General features: G+C 33.8%; 1 long non-coding RNA gene across 1 annotated transcript; it reads right to left on the reverse strand.

Moving 5' to 3' along the window:
• Positions 1-2,487: 2,487 nt before the first annotated feature.
• On the reverse strand, positions 2,488-11,085 carry LOC118570273. Its single transcript, XR_004943172.1, has 3 exons — positions 11,039-11,085; positions 9,643-9,663; positions 2,488-2,518 (listed from the first exon to the last, which is right to left on the reverse strand). It is a non-coding gene; the product is annotated as an uncharacterized LOC118570273 (long non-coding RNA).
• Positions 11,086-23,898: the final 12,813 nt, after the last annotated feature.

Here is a 23,898-nt window from a genome sequence, read left to right on the forward strand (position 1 = left end):
CTATGGTTGAGCTTCTCTACTGTCATAGGGGAATTAGTTCTAAAGTCACATCACCTCTATTATGTAATTAATTAATAAGGGTTATATGTAGTTTTGTAATAGTATCACCCAAACACTTATCTTCTTTTTAAACAGCAATGATCTGCCATTTTCATGCTGGCATTTTCAAATTTATTGCTAGGTAAAATTAGTTTATACTGTCAAATTATAAATAAAATACACACGTGATGCTAATTTTCTTTAGTCGCAATAAGTCTCAGTTGAAATTGTTATAAACCACTATAGGTATGTAAACTTTGATAGTATTCATGCAGCCAAAGTTTTTTTGTAATAGAGAATTTTTTCCTCTGGCATGACTAAAATATTTCACTGAATATATGCACTGGTAATATTTTTTCAAATTTTCTAACTTTTTGTTGGGGAGTATCTTTCTGCTAGATTTTCTATCTGTTCTTGCTCTCATATATTAGCAGAAAGTCATATTCACAAACTTCTTAAAAAATCAGTGTTAATAATAATAGTGTCAAGTACAGTATGAATTTACATAGTAACAGAGAATATTAATATTCATAAAGTTCAAGTTTACCTTTAGTCACATTGTGCACATGAAGATTTTCTTGTCTTGTTGGAACTGTTTGATAAAAATGCATATTAAAATATGAAACTTTAAAGTAATTTTGCATTAAATGTTTGCCTCATTTTAAATATTAAATTTATGAAATTAGAATAATTGCAGTGTTATAACTAGTTTCTCAAAGTAATTTTCAACAATTGTGTTTTATATTGAACTAATGTCTAATGAAAGTAAGTGGTAACAAAATTATCGTTCCACTGTTAAAAAGAGAAATACAATAGTAATGCAAAGATTTAGACAATTAGTATTTGTGGAAAACAGGTCACCCTGAACACTCAAATACAAATAAACCAAACTTGTCATTTTTATTTTTGTCAATTATGCTTTCTTCTTGGTTTAGTATGTATGTCTTAGACAATTAATGCCTCTGAAAGTTTTCAAAATGTATACGCTAAAATCAGCCCTGACTGTATGATACTAGATACCTTACTAATGTAAACCTAATTTTAAGGGGAAAAGAAAACTGTCAAATGGTTTCCAGATTGTCCACCAGTGGCAAAATAAATGAATGTTTAATTTCCACAATTTATCTTTCATTCATTAATGTTTTGACAATGTCATCATAACATATTCACTAAAGATTTCTTTCAATCAAAACAATACCTTTAAAATGCACACATTAAATTTTACTTAAAGATGACATAAATAAAATATAACTCAAATGACTCTGGCTTCAAAACATTAGCTTATTTTTATCTTTTCCTGAATCTCTCTCTCTCTCTCTCTCTCTCCATCCATCCATCCTTCCATCTATCTTATCTATCTATCTATCTATCTATCTATCTATCTATCTATCTATCTATATCTTTAATGTTCTTCAGTAAAAACAACCAATGGATATCTTAAATAAATATCTGTATTCTTATGTCTTGAAGTTTGGTAATTAATTTTGTGTCGTCAATATCCACAATTCAAGAGTCATATGTATGGTATTTGTTTATCAATAACAGATATAATTTACTTTGGGATCTAAATTTTTATTCCTTTGATATTTAATAATAACTATGTGAAGACTATAACTTTTGAATATTTAACTGAAATTCTGATATAACCAATAACCGGTTTTCATAAATTGCTTTTCTTTTCTTTTTTTGAGACATACATGTATAAATTTGCTATGTTTACCTTTATTTTCCTTTTCAGATTTTTCAATTTTCTTCTTCCCTAGGGAGAAAAAATGACACACAATAATCAGCTTGTGAAACATAATGTTTTCATTCGTTCTTGGACAGCTGAAAATGCGTCTTGAGCCCATGAGAAGGATTGGTGATAAGGGCTGTTCTACTTTGAGATGAGTAGGGACATTCTATGTATGAAAAGAAGTGTGCACGTCATATTTAGCTACCTGTACGTATAGTGCCCTTTCTTTTTCCTTATGTCTTTTGAAGAATAAGACTACAACGTTAAAAAGAGAGTTTCAAAATAGAAACAGAAAAAAGCATCTAAATTTTCATTGTTGCCGTAGATAATTAAGATTCGACATTGTACAGCAGTTTCTCAAACTAATGGATGTAAACACTGAAAAAGTCACTTAGGATGGCTAAATAGACTGTGGAAATATATTAGCAAACAATGATGTTGACTGACTGATGGTTTTCCTTAGTATGTGTTTTAGGCAAGAGTGAGAAATAATGAGTGAAAAATTAATATATGGTGGAAACGTGAGGTATGTTTTTCATTCACTCTCACAAGTAGGTTTTGGAAGTCTTGTGCTTGTCTGCAGATGAGAACACCAAGAACTTGAGCACTTGAACAGTTTTGTTTATGCCTGTTAATGCTACATGGTTAAAGACAGACCCAGGTTAAAACTGTTTTCCATAAATCAGTATTACTTCATTTCAGAGATGAGATATTTACCTGAGTCTGTGTCTTCAGATGTTCCTTCTTTAGAAGAAAATAGTTAAAAGAGAAAGAAAAATAGAAGAAAATAATGTTTATTTTACTAGGTAATTGAACTTTATTTTCAGATATTAGTATTACATCACAATAGACAAAATACTCAAAATGATAAAGAAATATTCTGATAATTAATACTTCTAAACTATAAGGAGACACCTACTTTGAAAATGGATTTATTGTACAAAGTAATGAAGAACCATCCAATATTATATAGGTAAAATTTAAACTATATAAAATTATAGTATAAACCTTAAAACTCTGTTGCATCAATGTTTAACTTGATCTTATAAATGCATGCATTACCCATTAACTTTTATTAAATTCTCATCTATAAGATTCTGTGCCCTGGGCAATGAAATGAAATTATTCTCCTTTTGTTAATTCACAGACTAATAATATTCTAAATGTTACTCAGCAAGTTTTTGATCCTTAAAATTATATGAAAAGACCAATATTTACTGAAAATAAATCTCTCAAACTATCAAAAAGTACCTCTTCAAATACTAATTTCTAGAAAACTTACACATTTAGTTAATAATCCTCGGTAAAATTCTGGAAGCTACTTCTATATTTTAAGAAGAAGTAAATTAATCTTAATAATGACTGTAATAAATTAATAATAATAAGTTCATAAACGAAATATTATTTTCTCATGGCAATTGTTCTATTTTAACTGGAAACCTTTTATTCTGGTAGTATTCTTTACATCAGTAGTAATACACAAACTAAATATGGAAACAATTTTCTCCATTGTAAGAGCAATATTTAATGTTTAATGTTGACACTGAAACTCTTCAGAGGAATCCAGGAATCCATAGCTGTTTTTTTTTTTTTGTTGTTGTTGTTTGTTTGTTTTTAAGAATGTTATAATGCTATTAAGAAAGCAGTTGGTCCTTGGAATTTAAAAAATTTAAAGTGAGCTCCCTTTCTGCCTCCATTCCTTGGGGGATTGTCCTCATCTTTCCTTGTATAGAGTGAACCATCCTCCTCATTCCATCTGTTTGTGCCAGCCTCCGACACCTGGAGGCAGTCTCTACCTGGGAACCTACTGTCCAGCAGACATGGGGAACAGGAAGGTGATCTTCATTATCTTTCTCTTCTCCTGCACTTTTCTATTCCCAATTCCCCAGTCTTATCCTCAGCCTCATAGCAGATCATTTGCAGAAATCTGTCCTCCCTCTTGGCCTCCATTACCTATAGATTCTGCTTTACTTGTAGGCATAACCAGCTTTCTTCCTACATGTGGATCATTCCAGAGCCCACTTCAAGCTCATCTCCATTCCTTCCTGTCAGGCCTAATACTAGAAATACTTTTTAACCTATCTGGGATCCCCAGAGACCACACTGACAGAGAACAGAAGCATTCCCTACCAGGCAACCCACATCCCCCACACTCTCCTAAGGGAAAACAACAGAAACCAAGGAAGACTATACCTACTTCTAAAACACAAGACAGGATATCAAGACCTAGAATCATAATCATCCCAAATGCAGGTGCCTAGGCACCATCACAGAACACATTCATTAACACCAAAAACAATGTGTCTCCACCACAAGCCAGCAACCCTACTAAGTGAACCCTGAGAAATATGCTATGGATGAGCGTGAGACAAGGACTTCAAAATAACTACTACAAACACATTCAGATCCTTAAAGAGAATATCCATAACTCCATTAATATAATCTTCAAAAACAGTAACAGTGGCATGGAACCCTGAAAAAAAGTAAAAGTCATGAAAGTAGAAATGGAATCATTAAACAAAACCGACACTGAAGAAAAACTGGAAAGGAAAAATTTAGGAAGTCAAGCAAAAGCCTCAATGGTAAAACTTCACAAACTTTCCACAAACTAATGGAAGAGAGGAGACAAGATAGAAGAAATAGATATCTCGGGGAAAAAAAAAAAACTTTAATCTAAAAATGCCAAGAAAATATCATGGCCCAAAATGTCCAGGAAATTTGGGACATTATGAAATGAACAAATATAGGAAAATAGTAAAGGAGGAAGGAGAAAAAAACTCAGGTTAAAAGGAGCAGAAAATAACATTTATTTTTTATGTTATTTTCTATTGAAAATAGATAGTTTTCATACAATTATAAAATATCTGATTATGGTTTGTCCTCCCACATCTCATCCCACAGTCTTCCCAATTACTTAACCACCAAAATCTGCACCTTCTCTTTCTCTCCCTCATTGAAACACAAATAGGAATATAAAATCATAATAAAATAAAGTAAAATAAGATTTCAACAAAATTATAGATGAAAATTTCTCTAACCTTCAGGAGGAGGTGCCTATCAAGATAAAAGAAGCAAACAGAAAACCAACTAGACAGGACAAGAAAGAAATTCCCCACGACATAAATAAATGTACACAACAGAGAAAGTATTTGAAAAGCTGCAAGGGAAAAAGACCATGTAATATATAAAGGCAGACCCATTAGAATAGTATCTGCCTTCTAATTGTAGACACTAAAATGCAGAAAGATCTGGATAGATGTTCTAAAACTTTTTGGAGATTATGGCCAATGCAGACTACTATACCCAGAACAACTTTCAATCACAACTGACAGAGAAAGAAAGATATTCTGTGCTAAAACCAAATTTAAGCACCGTCTATCCACAAGCCTAGTTGTATAAAAGGCTGTAGAAGGAAAACATCCATCTGAAAAGGTTAATCACACCAAAGAAAACAAAAGGAATATATCATCTTAGACCAACAAATCAGAAGAAGAAGAAAACACACCACAACAGCAAAATAACAGATGAAATAACATTGCTCATTGATAGTTCTCAACACTGGTGTTCTTAGTTCCCCAATTAAAAGACATACTAATAGATAGGACTCAAAGATAGGATCCATCTTTATCCTGTATGCAAGAGACACACCCAAAAATCAACGATAGACATAATCTCAAGATAAAAGCATGAAAAAAGTTATTGCAAATAAATAGATCCAGTATGCAAACATGTGTATCCATTTTAATATCTGACAAAATAGACTTCCAAGCAAAACTAATCAAAAGAGATAGAAAAAGACAGGATTATCAAAGGAAAAATCAACCCAGAGGATAGTGTAATTCTCAACATTTATGCAGCAAACAGAAGAGCACCCAAGTTCATAAAAGAAACACTACTACAGTGACAATCATATATTTACTCACACAGTTATGGTGACTTCAGTATGTTACTCTTGTCAATAGATAGGTCATCCATACAAAAAACTAAACAGAGAAATTCTGGAGCTAAATGTGTCAGAAACAAAAAGGGCCTACCAGATATTTACAGAATATTTCACACAAACACAAAGGGATATATTTTCTTCTTAGCAGTTTTCATCAGTGATTTTTTTTCCTAAACTGACCCCATGCCCAGGCACAAAGCAAGCCTCAACAGATACAAGAAAATTGCTATAACAACTTCTATTCTATCTCACTTCCATGGATTAAAGCTGGATATCAATAGCAACAGGTACCACATAAAGTTTACATACTTGTGAAACTGAACAACTCATTACTGATTGAAAAATTGTTCTAGACAGAAATTAAGAAGTAAATTAAAGACTCTGTAGAACTGAATAAACATGAAAACAAATACATGAACTTATGGAACATAATGAAGGGGGCCAAGATCAATAAAACAAATGATAGCTCATACCAGAGTGACCAAGATCAATAAAGTAAATAGTAGTTCATGCTAGTAGGGATATAAACTTGTACAACCACCATTAAAATCTGTGTGGCAGTTCCTCATAAACCTGGGAATAAATATACATCCAGTTACACCCAAAGGACTCTGCATCCTGCTACAGAAACACTTGTATACCCATGTTCCTTGCTGCTGTATTAATAAAACCCACACACTAGAAATAGCTGATATGTTCACCAAAGGATGAATAGGTAATGACAAAATGGTACCTATATGCAATAGAATATTACTAAGCTATTAAGAAATGTCATGTGTTCAGGTAAATGGATGGAGCTAGAACAAATTCCAAGTGAGGTGACCTAGTCCAAGAGACAAGTGTGGTATGTATTTTTTATATGTGAATATTATCTGCTTAGAAATAAAATATTAAGCTACAATCCATAAAACCACAGAGGTCATTTATAGAGTATGGGATTAGGGTGAAGGTAAGGATCTTATTAATAGATTATGTAGTGTAGGTAGGTGGTGGGAGGGAGCCTGGAACAGAAGAATAAAATGGAGAAGGAGAGGAAAGAGCAGGTACAGGGTAAATTATAGAGAGGGACAGCTATACCTAAGGATCATTTGAATATTCATATGGAAACTAAGGACCATTTGAGAAGTCATATGGAAACTTACTATAATAGAAACTTCTTTAAAGATATATATATGAAAGGTATCTAAATGGAATTTCCACATAATGGGGCAAACAAAGCCCTAATTCAACATCTTTTTCCACCAAATGAAACTTTGAACTGTTGTTCAAAGATGCCCAAGGGAAACCACCAAATATCCCAGACTATTGCCAATATTGCTCTCCACAAACTGATGGTAAAGCCCTGTCATTGAAGATAATTCATGTATAATTCAATGAACATGAAGAAGTCAAATTGGGCATACCTACAGCCTTCATCCTTACTAGTGTTTATAGTACTGGAAGGTACTTTTCATGCTACTAATGGAGAAAAATAAACACCAACCCATTTCTAAACCCTTCGATTCACAATGGCAACCTGCTTGCAAGATACACTGGTACAATAGTGGCACAGAAATTTGGGGAGTAACCAAACACTATCTGATCGGAGTAAAGATCCACTCCACAAAGTGGAAAGGATGGTCCATGCTTCTCAGGTTTCCAAGAATCTACGACAAGACAGGGCACAGGCCCAAGGGAAAAGCAGATACAATTGTTTTTCTAAAAGATCATAGCAACACAATGATTCCTAATGACATTCTGCTATATCTTAGGGCATTTTCTTGCTCAGCCATCATTAGAGATGCTTCCTTCTTAAGTACACAGTACAAATATAGCTGGACAGTGGACATAATGACAGACCTTGTAACACTCAGTACTAAACGGGATATCTCCATTAATTATTTTCCCTACAGACTCGAGGAATTACGCTAAAGAGGAGGCATATAGATTGTAAGAGCCAGAGGGGATGAAGGACATGGAAGAAAAAAGGCCTAGACACAACAGAACTTAGGCACATATGAACGCAAGAGACTGATAGCATGCAAAGGTCATGCACAGTTCTGGGCCAGAGGGGGTCCCAGAGCCTAGAGGAAACGTAGGCACAAGCTCCTACTCCTAACCTAGAAGCTATGTCCAATTGACAACCATTTGAAAATAAAAAAAAATAATTTTTTCCAAGGAAGATTCATTGAGTATACAAGCCACATTTAGGGGTAGGCCCCATGCCCAGCAGTAGATGGCCAATACAAAATGAATTCAATGTTATTTTTGGAGACTTTTGTTTGTTTGTTTGTTTGGTTGGTTGGTTGGTTTGTTAGTTGGTTGGTTTTATTTTGGTTTTGTATCTCATAATGCTTTGACAGGGCTTTTTAAAAATCTTACAGGTATTTTGCTTTTATGTAATGGTTTCATCTGGGGAGTTAGGGCAGGAGAAACTAACTGTATTATTTGAAATTAAATCTGTTTTCAACAACAACGAAAAAAGAAAATGAGGGAAAAGAAGGAAGAGGAGGAGGAAGAATTTGAGGAAAAAAGAAAGAAACATGAAGTTGGGAGGTGGGAAATTCAGAATGAATATTATATTTTAGTATATATGTATGAAATACTCAATAGGTAAACTTTTATTAAAGATTTATTTATTTATTATATAGACAGTGTTCTGCCTTCATGTAGGCCTACTCTCCAGAAGAGGACACCAGATCGCATTATAGATGGTTATGAGCCACCATGTGATTGTTGGGAATTGAACTTGGGACCTCTGGAACAGCAGCCAGTGCTCTTAAACTTTGAGCCATCTCTCCTGCCCCAGTGAACATTTAAAAAAAATTCAACTTCTAGCTAGTCCTTATTCAATTTATGTGTATTTATTCCTAAGTAAAATTTGGGTTTTTAAAAAGCAAGCATTTTTATTGTTTATAATGACATTTTATTATTATTTGAAACATTGAGGTTTAATTTTTAATTACTAAAATCAATATTTCAAGGATTTAACAATTGAAATAAAAGGCTAATATATTAGTTGAAGATAATTGAGTGTTAGAAATACTAAAATATGAACCATCTTGACTCACATTGTGACTTTCACACTAACATTGAATGAATCTGCACACTGTGTTTATTGAATAATCCCTAACAAACAAAAATAGATAAAAGAGATGAAACTACTTGTGAGTTTATAAAGATTTATTTATTTTATTTTATATGTATAAATGTTTTGCTTGCATATATGTATGTGCATTGAGTGCATGCCTGGTGTCCTAGGCATCAGAATAGGGCACTGGACTCCCAGAAACTGGAATTACAGATGGTTGTGGTCCACCAGGTGGGTGCTAGGAATAAAACCTGGGTTCTCCGGCAGAACAGTCAATATTCCTAACTGCCAAACATCTTTTCAGTTCCACAACCATTTTTTTATCCACTGGTATCCTTCCATGAAAAATGTGTTAGCTACTTAGGCATGCTAAAGGAAAACATTTTAGGCACTCCTCATATATTCTAATAGAGTGCACTAGGCATAATCATAGGCAAGCATGTTCTGGTGTTAATAAAAAGAGTATACCATTTATCTTTTATTGATGAATGTCTGTTATAGAAATAATATTATAATACTGTTTCTATTAATAAACTTATTTTTGAAATTTAATTTACCACTTGGACATTGAAAAAAAATCTCATAATTGAATATTCTTTTTAAAATTTGTGCATTATTAGTATGTGAGCATGCACGTGTGCATGTGCATGTGTGTGTGCTTCTGTGTGTGTGCCTATGTGCTATACAGCACATGGATGGAGGTCAGAGAACAACATTACGGACTCAGGGTTCTTTGTCCAACTTTAACTGGGTTCAGGGATTGAATTTATGTCACCAGGAATGTGTAACAAGTACTTTTACCCTATGAATCATCTCACATACCCATATCCTTCAAATTCTAAATGATGCACTTACTTGAAGATGGCTTAGGCTTTTCTAAAAGAAAAAAAAGATTAGTGAAAATTTTGTGTAACACACACACACACACACACACACACACACACACACACAGAGAGAGAGAGAGAGAGAGAGAGAGAGAGAGAGAGAGAGAGAGATCATGTTAACTCTATATTTTCTATTTTGCTGTTATAATTGGGAAAAATTAAGTATGTATTAAAACAAGTAAATAGACAAAGTTTTTAAAATATTTTCTAACATGTTCCCATAGAACAGGTATAGAATTTGTGAGTGTTTAATGTCTTAATTTTCTCTTCATCTGCAAAATTTCAGCTTTTATTGGATAAGATATAAATTTTTAAAATAATCTGAACTTCCTATTTAAAAATTTTGCCACTCTTCTTTATGGGAACACACTAATATTCACTAATCATTTGATTTCTCTGGAGTTTAAATGAAAATTGGTATAATAACTCTGGAAGAAGAAATAAATAGTAGATGAAAATCTACCCTTTATAAGTATGTTTCCTCTTTCTCCAATACAGCATGCCTTTGGAAATTATTAAAGTATTATTCAGTCTAATTTGTTCAGCCTTGGTGCAGGGAGGAGGGGCTTGTACCTGCCTCAACTGAATATACAAGGCTCTGCACACACCCCAGGGGAGACCTTGCCATGGAGGAGGTGGGGATTGGGGGTGGAGTGTGGTGGGGGGTGGTGGGAGTAGGGAGAACAGGGGAATCCGTGGTTGATATGTAAAACAAATAGAAAAATCTCATAATAAAAAATATTCAGTCTTAAATATAAGCTTTCTTTACTCAAAGACAAATATTACATTATAATTTGGGTTGTTTTTGAATGAAGATTGACTGTATAGAGAAAAGAAGACAAAGGTTATTTTTTCAGTTAGAATCCTTAGTTACAGCATCTGAGCCATACAAAGAACTTCATGTCATAAAACTTAGTAATATTATAAAATGATAAATCTAATTGTTAAAGATTTTAATGGCAAGAAATTATTGTTGCTGATGCTCACAATTAGCCAAATTTAACATGTGTAATTTTAAATAATATTTAAAACCATATAAAGGGATCCCAATTCATGAGTATGATAAATGGCAATTATAACAAGCTTGATAAATAGCAAATATTATGGAAAGAACTTATGAGTCATGAAAACAAACTCAGTTTGCTAGCTCCTCTGGATTATGTTGCATGCTTTGATAATCTTTTTTTTGATTGCCTGTAATACCACAGCTCTAGTGTCAGATAAAACAGATTATAGTACAAAGCCTCAAACTAAACAGGACTGATAAATAAAACAAAAAGTGCCTACTTCAGTTTTTAATGCCCAAATTTAATAAACATGGTGAACAAAGGCAGCGTAGCGTGTAAGCCAAAAAAGGCCAAGAATACCTGTTTTAATAGACTGAGGCTCTTTATCTCGAAGATCAGCTTTTTCTGGAGAAGAAAATGAAAATTCACAGGAAATATGATTATTTTTGGAGCAGGGAGTGTATTGCATTTCATGTGGGCAGACGGTCCTCACTTGCACAAGAAGCATATTCCTAAAGGCATTTCTATGCAACTTACAACACAGAAAGCTTATTGTCAAAGAGTATAGTATAAACAGGGTAAGATTCATTGTCAAGCAACTCTGAAATGTGTTCTCTCAGCACCTAAAAGACAGTGCCAGTGTACTCAGTCTCTTGATAGCCTGTGGCTTAACAGGAAGGAGACACAACATGCCAAAGGGAACAATGTGAAGGAGCTGCTTTGTTAGTGAAGATTGTGTTTCTTGTGGCATCTGTCGGTCTTATCCTTCTCCTCTGACCTTTCTGCCTTCAAATTTCCCTCTTTCCATGTCAGAAACAATTCAATTCTGGACATCTTCTCTTGTCTTGTTTAATATATAATACAGATGTGTCTTACTCTAGAGTATACCACACTTCCTATCCCTACACATCACCCTGTCCTTCCAGATCCAGCCAGAAGCATCACTGCTTAATCTCAAATGGGTCCAGGATATGACAAATGGAACCAAAATTTGTGACCAACAGACCCCTTTCTAAACCCTCTGAAAATACTCAGACCCAAAATTGCTTTTTGAAAATATTTATCCTCCACCAAACACAGAATTTCCAAGTTTCAGATGGTAGAATATCTTAAAGTGGAATGGGAATATTTGGAAACAGAGCAAAAGCTAGAGCAGGACACACTATGTGTTCCAAGTATGTTATCTGTCTTTCCCTTCTTTTACCCTTGACCTTAGAAATTACCTTTAATTACAGATATTTTTCTCTAACATCACGTACCAGCCATTGAAAAAGATAGAAATAGGTGAGAAGTGACACCACATGAGAATAAATTATAAACTAAATTTGATACCATTCAAGAATAAAGGTCCATAAATCAAATTTACCTAAATGTTATGTTATATACTCATACAAAATAACAAGTAGAAGCCATTATTCCAATATAAAATATTGTAAGATCAACACTACAAAAGCAAAATAAAGCAATAATTATAACACCCCACACACACACACACACAAAATATGTGTCAAGAGTGCTAGGGTACCTTTGTGTTCTAAATAGGCTCCATAAACCCATACGTCATCTCCTGGGCTACCAACATGACATCCTATCTTCTGAGTCACACTTGTCTTTAGATCTTATCATTTCATTTTTACCCAGTGGTTAAACATGCCCAGACTTCATTTTAGAATGTGTACCTAAAGGCATCTCCCCAAGAAGCAGAATCATAATTTTGACACAATATTAGACTTAATTACCACGTGTGAACACAGGTAAATGTTCACAACCTCCTGAACTTCATCAGCATCTCTTACGTATTTATCATTGCAATCTGTGTATAAGGAAATGATCTCTGAAGATCACTCAAAGAAAGTTTACTGTTTTAGAGATAAGTGGCAAAATGCTTGTAAATTTGTGGTTTTCTAAATGCTAAACCTGTAATGCAGCTTAAAACATAAAATTTAATAGTAAGTATAGTTAATAACACAATTGCTCATTTAATTTTTCCTTGCTATTCACTATGTAAATTCATATGATTTACTATCTACTTCTTGTTTCAGTATTTGATTACCTGTATGTACTTACCTGTTTAATATTAATAATACTTATAGACCTTCCAGACATTTCTTCTATACAAATATCATGAATCACTGATTAATAGTAAGCCATAAGGAAGTTAAATCAAAGCCATAAAACATTAATTTATCACTTACACAGAAATTTAGTTATAGTCTACACTAAAAACAAACAAAAAATAAGCAAATTGTTAAAACTGAAGTAAGTAGGCTATTTTGCTTGCTGGTTTAGGGCTTCGCTTTGGAGACTGAAGCGAAGTAGACAGTATACTGATGAGTATTAGCAACAGGAAAAACATTTCATTCATACACATATATATTTGTTCTTAGCTTAGATTATTTTCTCAGCTTAAATTAAACCTGTTTTTTTTTCTGAGCACTATTATGTTAAAATAGTAAATATAATTATTCATATTGCTTTGTGAAAAATAACCAAAGATATGTAATGCACATAACATTTACAACAATCTCTGTATTTGGAATACAAATATGCCAAGTTAGTTCTTTATATCCTTAAATATCCACAGTAGACTGAGATCCTCTAGGTTTGGAGGATGTCTTTACATGGCACTATGAAAATTAAGGGAACATTTACTGGTGTTATAAATTTATTGAGTGGTAAGAAATGTAGTGGTATTTGCTCCGCCAATGACCTTGGGCTATAGGCCTGGAGGAGGTGCTTCTTGCCCATTGTAAGTGACCCTTTAAAAGGAAAGAGAGAGGGGTCACAAGCTCTTCTCAGTGTTTCCATCTTCCTGGTGTGATTGAACTATGAGGTGGATTCACTTTGGGTCAGATCAGAGGATGACTTCAGTTATCTGACTCATTTATGCATTCTTGAGTGTATTTCCTCAATTTATCTTAATATATTTCTCTAATACTCCTTATGCAGATTCCCATGGATTTCTTGCATTAAAGAAGAAATAGAAGAATGCCATATCTAGTGAAGTAAAGTGGCTCAGGATGGCCTATAATTTGTATTAGTTATTTTCTCTTGAGTTCTGTTTTCTTCCATGAAATATTTGAATACTGCCTACCCCATTATCTCATTTCAAAAGAAAGAATTCTTCATAGACGATTTGTTTTAGAACAATTATATGGAAGGAAATGGTTCACTGAATAATCAAAATGGTGAGATTACTTGGAGGATTCAAAGAAAAGAGAGTAGGGGGGTTTAAGACATCAGCTCAGAGCAAGACTCAAAATTTTCTTTGCTTTCTTGGGAAAGTCTCCAAAACAGAAAAGAATGTGAATCCTTTTTGAACACATGAAATAGTGGGGATATGTTCTGCTGATTCCTTCTTAAGGCAAATCTTTAAATAAAAACCCACACAATTCTCAGAGGAATATGAAACAAATCACATGAGCTAATTTATAAGTGGGACAAAGCTTCAAATTATGTGATTTGATTTTAAAATTTTATTTTTGTTCTATGTTTCTGTTTTTGCCTCTGTGTGTATCTCACTTGATCACACAGACTCTCTCTCACACTCACATACACACAGAGAGAGATAGAAATAAAGATAGACAGATAGATATAGATAGCTAGACAGGCAGATATAGAGTTATAGATGATAGATAATAGATAGATGATAGACAGATTATAGATAGATAGATAGATAGATAGATAGATAGATAGATAGATAGATAGATGATTTATAGATGGTAGATAGTGATCAGGTGTGTGCATTGTGGAGCTCAGAGATCAATTTTTGGAAGTCAGTTCTCTCCTCTTATTATGGGATTTGGGAGTTAAGTTCAGGCCATCTGGCTTGTATACTAAGCATGTTTCCTTGTTGGCTTTTTCACTGATCTAGATTTCCACAATTTTAAGATTTGAGGACTTGAGAAATTGTGTTTTGAAAATAAGATGAAAGATCAAATTAGAATATAAGATAATTAATATTTAAATGGATTTCCTAATAAATTATGTATAGTTTTGCTAGTAATACTCTAAAACAAGTTAAGCCACTTCAGTATCGACTACCTTCAATGAAAATTGATGATTTGAAACTATTCACAGTAACTCAGAATTTCACAACTTATGGATTTAAAAGTATACATGATTCACCTATGATAATTCATACCAAACAAGAACTGAAAAGTGACAAAACCAATGGACAAACTAACATTTAAGGGGAGAAATCTCTGGGGTTTCTACCCCTAGACTAAGAACTACTATCAACTAATGAATGCTAAAAGAAGGAGAACTGGTCTCTCTCAGTGATGAGCCCCTTATTGGTTATCCAATATCAAGTTGTAAGTCCTAGATAAGCAACATTTAATAGAATCAGCAGGTTGTATTTATCTATTTATGGATATGTACATCTTTATGTTATAATAATAATCAAAGAAAAAGATCATGACTATGAAAGGTAGGGGAAATGGGAGAGGTAGGAGGAAGGACGGGGAAGGAGGAAATGATGTGGTTATATTTTAATTTAATTTTTTAAATTAAAAATTATACATACTTCATGCATACTTGTGCATATCTGTACACACAAGACTGATCTAGAAAAGATGAATATAAAGGGATTTCTTTACCTGTCTTTTCTGCTGTGATAGCTTTTACCTGCTTGAGAACTTTTTGTTCTGTGATAGGAGAAAATATTAATATGAGCAGAAATTTCCGACAAAGCAGTAGAAAGCAGTCATGCATCCAAACCTTCGTAATTTGTGTTTGTTTAGATAACAAAATTTAAAAGGTTAGATTTTAATAAAACAGCGAACTACAAGTTTTTTTAGATTGAATGAAAGCAAAAGAGAAATATCCCAGTAGATATCTATCTCCCTAGTAGCTCTCTTGGTGAATTTTTATAAAGTTAAATTGTCTCCCACCCTGTGCATATCAACCTTTCCCTTCTTCTTGACTCTGACTTAATAGTACTTATATACAAGAGGTATTGCTATAAAATATATGGGTCTCTTTCATTACTTGATTTAAAAAGGAAGATGAATTCTGAATGTTCTTGTAAAGGTGATACCCTAAAAAAGTTTGTCCCAAAACAAAGTGAGTATTCCAACAATTCCATACAAAATTAAACTCTAGAAGTAAGATTTTGGTTGGAGTGAACTGGCGGTTTAAATATCTAATGTAGAAAGTTTCACTGGATAAAAGAATTTAAAGGACGTGTAGTTTGTACTAGAATTAGAATTGTTAGAAGAAAATAATGTGCTTTATATACACAGAAATTAAATCCATTTTGTCTGTGTTTCATCTCTAAATGGCAAATATTTAAGAATATTTAAAAATAATGTTTCATTATAGACTTTAATTAGGAGATTGCATTTTTTGTTGTTTTATTTTATAGTTTTTTTTTTTTTCTGTCAATGAGGTAGCCATTCCAGTCTCTCCACATTCTTGCCTTCATTTCACTACTCCTGTGTTTCGTAGTATTTGGGTATATATGCATACATGTAACACAGGGCCTGGTTTCATATAGGTTGGACTGGCTTTATACTGGCTAAGTAGCAGAGGATGCCTCTGACTACTAATCCTCTTGTTTCCAGTTACCAAGTACTGGGATTACAGCATGTGCATATGTTGTCAAACCCTGTGGGATCTCATATTTTAAAAGTATAGATGAATCAAATCAAACTGACTCAAATTCATTACATAAGGATTTACTTATGTGCAATTTAAAACTCTAAGCAAGTTTCATTTAATCAAAAATCATTTTAAACTTATCAAAGAATCAGGCCTAACTACATTCACAGGATTGAGTAGTACTTCATGGGATGCCTAAGATGGATGGTAACACTGTATGTGGTAGTTGATGCTTGACTAATCTAAAAATCAATTTTGTACTGAATCAGCACTTAAATAAAAACTAGAAATATCTATTCTTAAATAAAATCTAGCTAATAAATTGTTTCTGTAAGTTCTGCATCTTTATCATCAAAGCACACTGTTTCACTTCTATTTTCTCCAAAATCCTAAAGGAAAGGGAGCCAGAATGGAAGAGAAGAAGGGAGATGAGGAAGCAAGACAAATATGGATTCCTTCAACATTGGTGGAACTTGGAAAGTCTAGGGTGATGGAAGTCAGTCTAAAGGACAATTTTTAGAAGACTGTCTTGTCCAAGGTGGGAAAAGGTAAATCCCCATGTAGAGCCCATTTACCTGGGTGCGGATTGGGATGCTCTTTGCAATAATCCCTGATCTGCTGGGAAGGGGAAGGAGGATGTCTGTTTGAATACTACCATTAAACTCTCAGTTCAACCTATATTGGGATGATAACTAAGACTGGAAATGCTCTTTAGAAGCTGATGGCTTATGGCATGAGTTATCACAGGTGACTTCAGATCTGACTCTATAATCTTCCTTTTGATATGAGCACAACAATGGGAGACAATTGAATGCAGCAATGCCTCTTGGGAAATACCTGGTTTAACATGAGGAGTAACTTGCTCTGGTTTGGGATCATCGTGTTCTGAAAATAATAAAAAGAGTTACCCGGTATTTTAAAGTTTTCTAGTGTAGTACACACTGAAAAATTTTCTGACTTTGATGATTTATAAAGTTGAAAAATAACAATTTTTCCAATGGGGAGAAAACATTTTTAAACTTCTATGCTATCCCATTTCATATCAAAGACCTAAAGGCTTTGTTTTAGAAAAACATTACACACAAAACCTTTTATTTACATAACACCTGTAATTTTCAAATCATTGGTTTTGCAAAGCATAATGTAGAAGCATAGATTAAACTTTACAATTTTGGAAATAGAAAATGTTTTTTTAAAAAGATTTTCTATGAACATTACAGGAGAAGCAGATATACATACTGTGTATTTGACCTTTGTCAGATGGTGCTGGAAGGAGAAAAATTAATAAGGTTACCTGACAAATACAATATGTTAAAACAACTAATATAAATTTTAAGTGGTATTAGGTACAACTCACTTTAAAAGGCTCTTTATTTTTAATGCTGGACCAGTGATATGATTCAACAGGTATGTATTGTTCATCAGGTTTGGATTTGTGCTTGCCACCAAACCTGATGGATGACCCAAGCTTCCCCCCCAAAACCTACAAGTTGGAAGGAGTGAGCCAATTCCCAGAAGTTTACCTCTGACCTCAATTTGCTCACTTTGGCATGAACATATTTCTCGCTCTCGCTCTCGCTCTCGCTCTGTCTCTTTCTTTCTCTCTAAATAATTATAATTTTAAAGTGTCTGATAAAAATGTACTCAACTACCAGTAAACAAAAAAATCAGAAAGTAAGTCATAAAAGGTAGATAGATATTTATAAGCCCTGATGCATGCAAATATATTATTTACAAGGGCATCTGGACACAAGTTATGACTAGCTGCTGGATAAAGCTAGTGAGGAGTGGAGGGCTATGGCAATGCTGTACTTGACTCTAGATCGGCATTCTTAGATTAGTTAATAAGTAAAGATTTTGCTACATCATTTCTCATAATGAAGGAATGGCTTCCAGAGTGCTCGAGGGCTTCTATAAACTTGCCTCAGGTCAGTAACTAGTTGGTATCACAAGAAGGACTTAATCATGACAGTACAAACTAAAAGAGGTCATCCTGTTTTTAGGTCGACTTTAGCTGTTAATAAAATGATGCAGTTAGTTTTGGATGATTTCTTAATAGAACTTCTCAGAGGTTCAGAAAACAATTAGACATGGTGCAGAATTTTAGCTCCAACACTTATTAGCTTGAAATATTGAAAAACTAATTGCTTCAATTTAGCCTTTTGAACTACTCCAAAACTACTGTATAAGGATAGCACTAGCTGTGCTTTATGCTTCCATAATGATGAAAGTAACAGAGCAGTGTCTAGTTGTGCTTACTCAGGAGTCCTCCTAAATTCTAGCCATTGCCCCCCCCTTGTACTCAAATGGCCCATGATTTTATGAATTTGTGATGTTGCTGATTATTGATAGAAATAAAGCCACAAAACTGACATGATCCTACTTGATTTCAAAACACTCAGAATAAATTCTAAGTCCTGGAGTCATCTCTAAGTCAAGTATAAAACAGTGGTTCTCAACAAGTGTGTTGTGTTGTGGCCACCTTGGGGTGTCACATATCTGATATTTGCACATCAAACATTTACATTATAACTCATAACAGTAGTAAATTACAGTTATGAAGTAGCAATGGTATGTTTTTATGGTTGGCAGTCGCCACAACATGACAAACTGTATTAGAGGGTCTCAGCATTGGGAAGGTTGAGAACCACTAGTAGAAAGCCATAGTCTAGATATATCTTGCTAAATGGAAATCTGAATTTCACTAGAGTACTGTGAAATACTATTGGACAACAGAAAGGGGGGGAAATTACAACTAACTGAGGAACTGTGGAAATTTTGTTGGGAGCCAGTGATATTTTCAATTTCAGCCTGAGCAAAGTATGAATTATGATATTATTTAAAATATTGTTACCTGGCTTTGCTTCCTTTTTAATTTGTGGCTCTGAAATGAGAAAAAAAAACCAGGAAAACATGATCTTAAGAAAATAAACTAAAGCAATTATTTATCAATGCCAATTATTTGTATTTTTATCTCAATAGACAATGAAGAATTTTGCTAATAATTATTTCAGATTCATGGTGTATTTTTAAGGAAGGATTATTGAACACGGTAGAGGTAGTAACTCACTATATACTTGACTGTCATTAAAGTGTTATCTTAATGTGCCTCAAGTGAATAGTTAGTTAGGAGTTTATTTAAACCTAAACTGTCTTCTTTGTTTCAAGCTGATTGTAATAAGAAAGAGTTCAAAAATAACATTAGATAAATCATTTCAACAGCAAAATGGGAGGAGATTGTCTAAAATAGATCTAAGTAATCCGTTTAATTTAGGAATTTAAATATACACTATTATGGCTTGAATGTGTCCCTTAAAGATAGGTTGAGTCCTCAGCATCAATACCTGCAAAGTGATATTATTTGGATATTGAGTCAATGCTGATGTAATTAATTGAGATGAGGTGAGGCCTTCTTAAGGTAGGGTGGCTCCTCATCAGACAGAGAGGGAGAAGATGGACATGTGATGATGATGGCAGAGATTAAAATGCTGAGTTGAAATCTCAAGGAATATATGGATTTCTGGTACCCAATAAAAGCCAAGAAGAGGCAAAGAAGACATTTCAAGTAAGCTTGGAAAGGGAATGTTGTTCAACTTGCAGAGCTGTGGTGGAACACAGATGATGCTTTAAGAAACTGTTTAAAGTGCCTTATTCCACTCATAGAAACTCACAGATTGTACTAGGAAGTGGAATACTGCTGTAACAAATACAAATATGGAAGCAGACTGTGGATTACATAGTGGTGGGATACTGGAAAACTTTGAAATACTTGAAAAGAGCCCGGACTCCCTTGAAGAGACGACTATTTGCATACGTACTGACACTGGAGAATGTTCTGAAGAGAGTTAAATCATTTAGCATCTACTAGTGCCCCTGAGGATAAAGGATGTCACATCTGTCTATGACTCCTTGTATTATCTTCATCCTCCTAGTCTCCCTTTACCCTCCTCATTTTCTAGCTTCCTAACTCAGATATCACAGAGATCCATATGAAAATCTGTATTTCAGTCTCCTCTGTTTTGTTGTTTGTTTGTTTTTTTATTTTCTGCTGGAATAGCAGAAAACCATACAAAGGGAGATTTACATGGAAAAGAAACCCACTTTTCACAGTACTAGAGGTAGTGAAGTTCAAGACAAGAGCCAATTGCCAGCACATGCTGTCCCTAGTTCAAAAATGACGTTTTCTTGCTGCTGCATCCTATGGAAAGAAAGAGGTATCTAGTGGAGAGGAAAGACAGCAGAAGCAGTGAAGGGTAAGGTTTTCAGCTCTCAGCTATTGCTCTGACCTCTTGGCTTTTAACTCTGCCATTGGCTCTGTGTTTCTTATTTAACAAGACGGTTACATCTACACAGGGCAGAAGGTAGAAGGTAGAAAAAGCAAGCATGCATCTGAAACTACTTTCATAACAGCCTTGATCTCATTCTGGAAACAGGAACCATCACTATCTAACTCCCAGTTTGTGATACATCTCCTAATCCCACTGCATTGATCACAACTAGGCTTTGAAAGAACAATTTCAAACCAAAGTGTATGTACAACTCTGCATTTAAACAACATGCTGCTTGGAACAGGAATGCTGAAGAACACGTTGCTGCTTTTCCTCATTAGTAAATGGGACACATTATTGGACAATGTAGAGAAGAGAATGAGATGAAACATGGTCTTTGGAGAAGAGAGTGTATTTGTCAAAAGACAGAGCTCTTTCCCAAATGGTATTCTTCCATAGATTTGAAAGGCCAAAATTGTAAGCAAACAACTTGAGTTTTTATTAGAAGAATATTTTCAAGAAAATGCTGAAGACATGTGTAGACTGTTATCAGTCTGTCCCTTGTAATAGAATGTGAAATATAATAAAAACTGTTAGTGAAAAATAAACCATCCTACAGTGATTTGGGGAAATTTCACCCAGTCCATAGTAATCCTAGAGACAGGGATAACTGTAAATGGACAGAAGGTTGACATTATGTGTAGACAGCTTGATCCAACCAGTCACACTTACAGAAAATGTAAGAAAAATAATCCTGGAAATAGCTATGAAAAATTCTGATTCTGTCTTTATTGAATGTGGGATGAATCAAGCTATTGAGAATTTTAAATAAGAAAAGACAACAATACTAAATGAATAGAGACAAGAGCAAATAAAGAAATGACTGGAAGGGTTGGAGCCATCTCTGCAGCAGGATGAGGCATAGCTACTACCCCATCAAACCCGGAGGGCAGAGGACTGAAACAGAGAAAATATTCTCAAGACTTGAAGTTGGCCAGGATCGAAAACTTGTTTACCCATCGCATCCTTATTTTGACTTCTAGTTTTGTCGCTTGGAATGAGAATGTGTATATAATGGCTGTCTCATCATTGTATTTGTAAACGTATTATTTATTATGGACTCATAGGTAAAGAATATTTTTATCATATTTTTTCCATCCAAAGCTGATGTAGATCACCTAAATAATGACATCAACATCTGGAATTTTTAAGTGAAATTAACAGGTAGGATTGATAGCAGATGTTACAGTAATTAATATTTGACAATGTAAGTACAGCATCAGTGTGTTTTGCACATAGGAAAGACATGAATTTTGGCAGGATAAAGGAAAGACTTGAATGGAATAAAGCATGTACTCCAAAAAAGTGTGTCCAGGTACTTTTCTGCAGGACCTCAGAATGTTATCCTATTTGGAAATACGTTTCTTGCAGATGTAATTAGTTACGATATTACAATAGGCATGTAGGTAGGTTCTTCATCCACTGTGACCGAGTTCTTAAGAAGAAAGCTACTGACACCAAAATGCTCATGGCAAAGATGGCCATGTAATCATGGAGAAAGAAGTTATAGAGTAGTCTGTGGGCAAGAAAGTCACAACAAGAATGCTGGGAAGCACTAGCAGTCAAAAAAGACAAAGATGAATTCTTCTCTGTGGGTTTCAAAAAACATGGCTCAACCAAGTCATGGATTTGTAGCCTTCAGTAATTTTATTGTATTTTATTGACAATAATTCTATATCACAAATGTAGTCAGCAGCCATGAATTAAAACTTTAACTGTTTCACAATTGGATACCATGTGTTCTTTTGAAAACATTTCTGCTGCATACTACCTCTTATGGAATTGTTCATTTAACTCAGGAGGAGGGAAAGAGAAGTATGAAGACAGATATTTACCTGATAGAAAGTCTGTCCTCCCGAAATTTCGAGAAAAGTTATTGGTTGGTAAGAGTCTAGGCAATGGGTTGGTTGCTTGGTTTGCAACATAGAAACTCCTTGTAGTTTTTATATGTATACTAACATGTTTTTCAAGAAATTGATATCTTAGAGGGATTTTAAAAAAGCTTTATTGTTTTATTTTTCCTCCATGAATAAATATTATGTCTTTGTAATACTCAAAGTATATTTTTGATGTACAAATGGATACACCAGGACTGACACAAAGTCAGAAAGACAGCTTCTCTTCAAAATCAGCAGCAAGCAATCTTGTCTATAAAGTCTTACTGATCTATTTATTGATTTGTTCATTCATTCATTCATTTATATAGGATTGCAATTGTTTGAGAGACTGAGAAGTATTGGAAGGAAAAGGGGTCAGGAGGGAAGGATTAGAAAAAGACCACAATTGACCAGACTCTTACTTTAGACATGATAATCTACCTTCCCATAATATTTCAAAGAGTTACACTATTCATTTTAAGTGTGGAATGCATGCATGAATTTATACATTAAAATGCATACCTGATTTCTCTTCATTTTTCACTTGGGGCTCTAAAAATGCAAATTGTAATGATTACACAGTGGTATCAGCCTCTTTTCTGCACATGCATTCTTTTATACAGCATCAATTCTATTTTAATCTGTCATATTTTAATCAACAATATGTTCCTTTCAGTTATGGTAAAGAAAGGGAGACCAATAAAGGCCTCCCCTTCCCAATCAAAATAAGAATTATTCTGAGAAAATAAATGGAAACACAAGCAAAAACTTTCAATGACAGTGTCAAGGAGGGCTGTATTTCCAATGCATCAAGAATAAAAGAATAAAGGAAATTTCAGCATAACACAGTGTAAGAAATATAGTTGGATTCTATTCACAGTGTCTAGAAAAAACAGTTAAGCAACCAGCTTTCAGCAAAATATTTAAAATGGGCTCAGATAGATATATAAAAACATACTTTTAATATTTGTTTTATTTATTAACTTATTCACTCATTGAGCATGCATATAACATACGTGGTGGTTTGGGTTTTGCATCTTTGCCTGTGAAACATTGAGAAAAATTAAACATTTCAGTCTTGTAATGCTTATTGAATTGTTATTCAGTATCATAGAATACAGAAATATTAAAAAAATAAAAACCAAACAATATAGACTTCAGCTATTCTTCTTTACTGAGCTCCTATAACATTTTAATTTACTACTCATGATAAAGATGCTAATATATGACTCATTTAAATTGTAGAGCTTTTAGTGCTACATTTATTAATAAAATTAGCATGTTCACCAACTCTTGTGCACTGCTAAGTTAAGTTAAGGAGAGAACACACACAATTTAATTTTGACACTCATTAATTTTTAACCTAATATTGACCTAGATAAAGAATTCAATGATTTTTAAATTTTACTAG

Source organism: Onychomys torridus, chromosome 19, assembly GCF_903995425.1.
Source record: "Onychomys torridus chromosome 19, mOncTor1.1, whole genome shotgun sequence".
NCBI classification, from domain to species: Eukaryota; Metazoa; Chordata; class Mammalia; order Rodentia; family Cricetidae; genus Onychomys; species Onychomys torridus.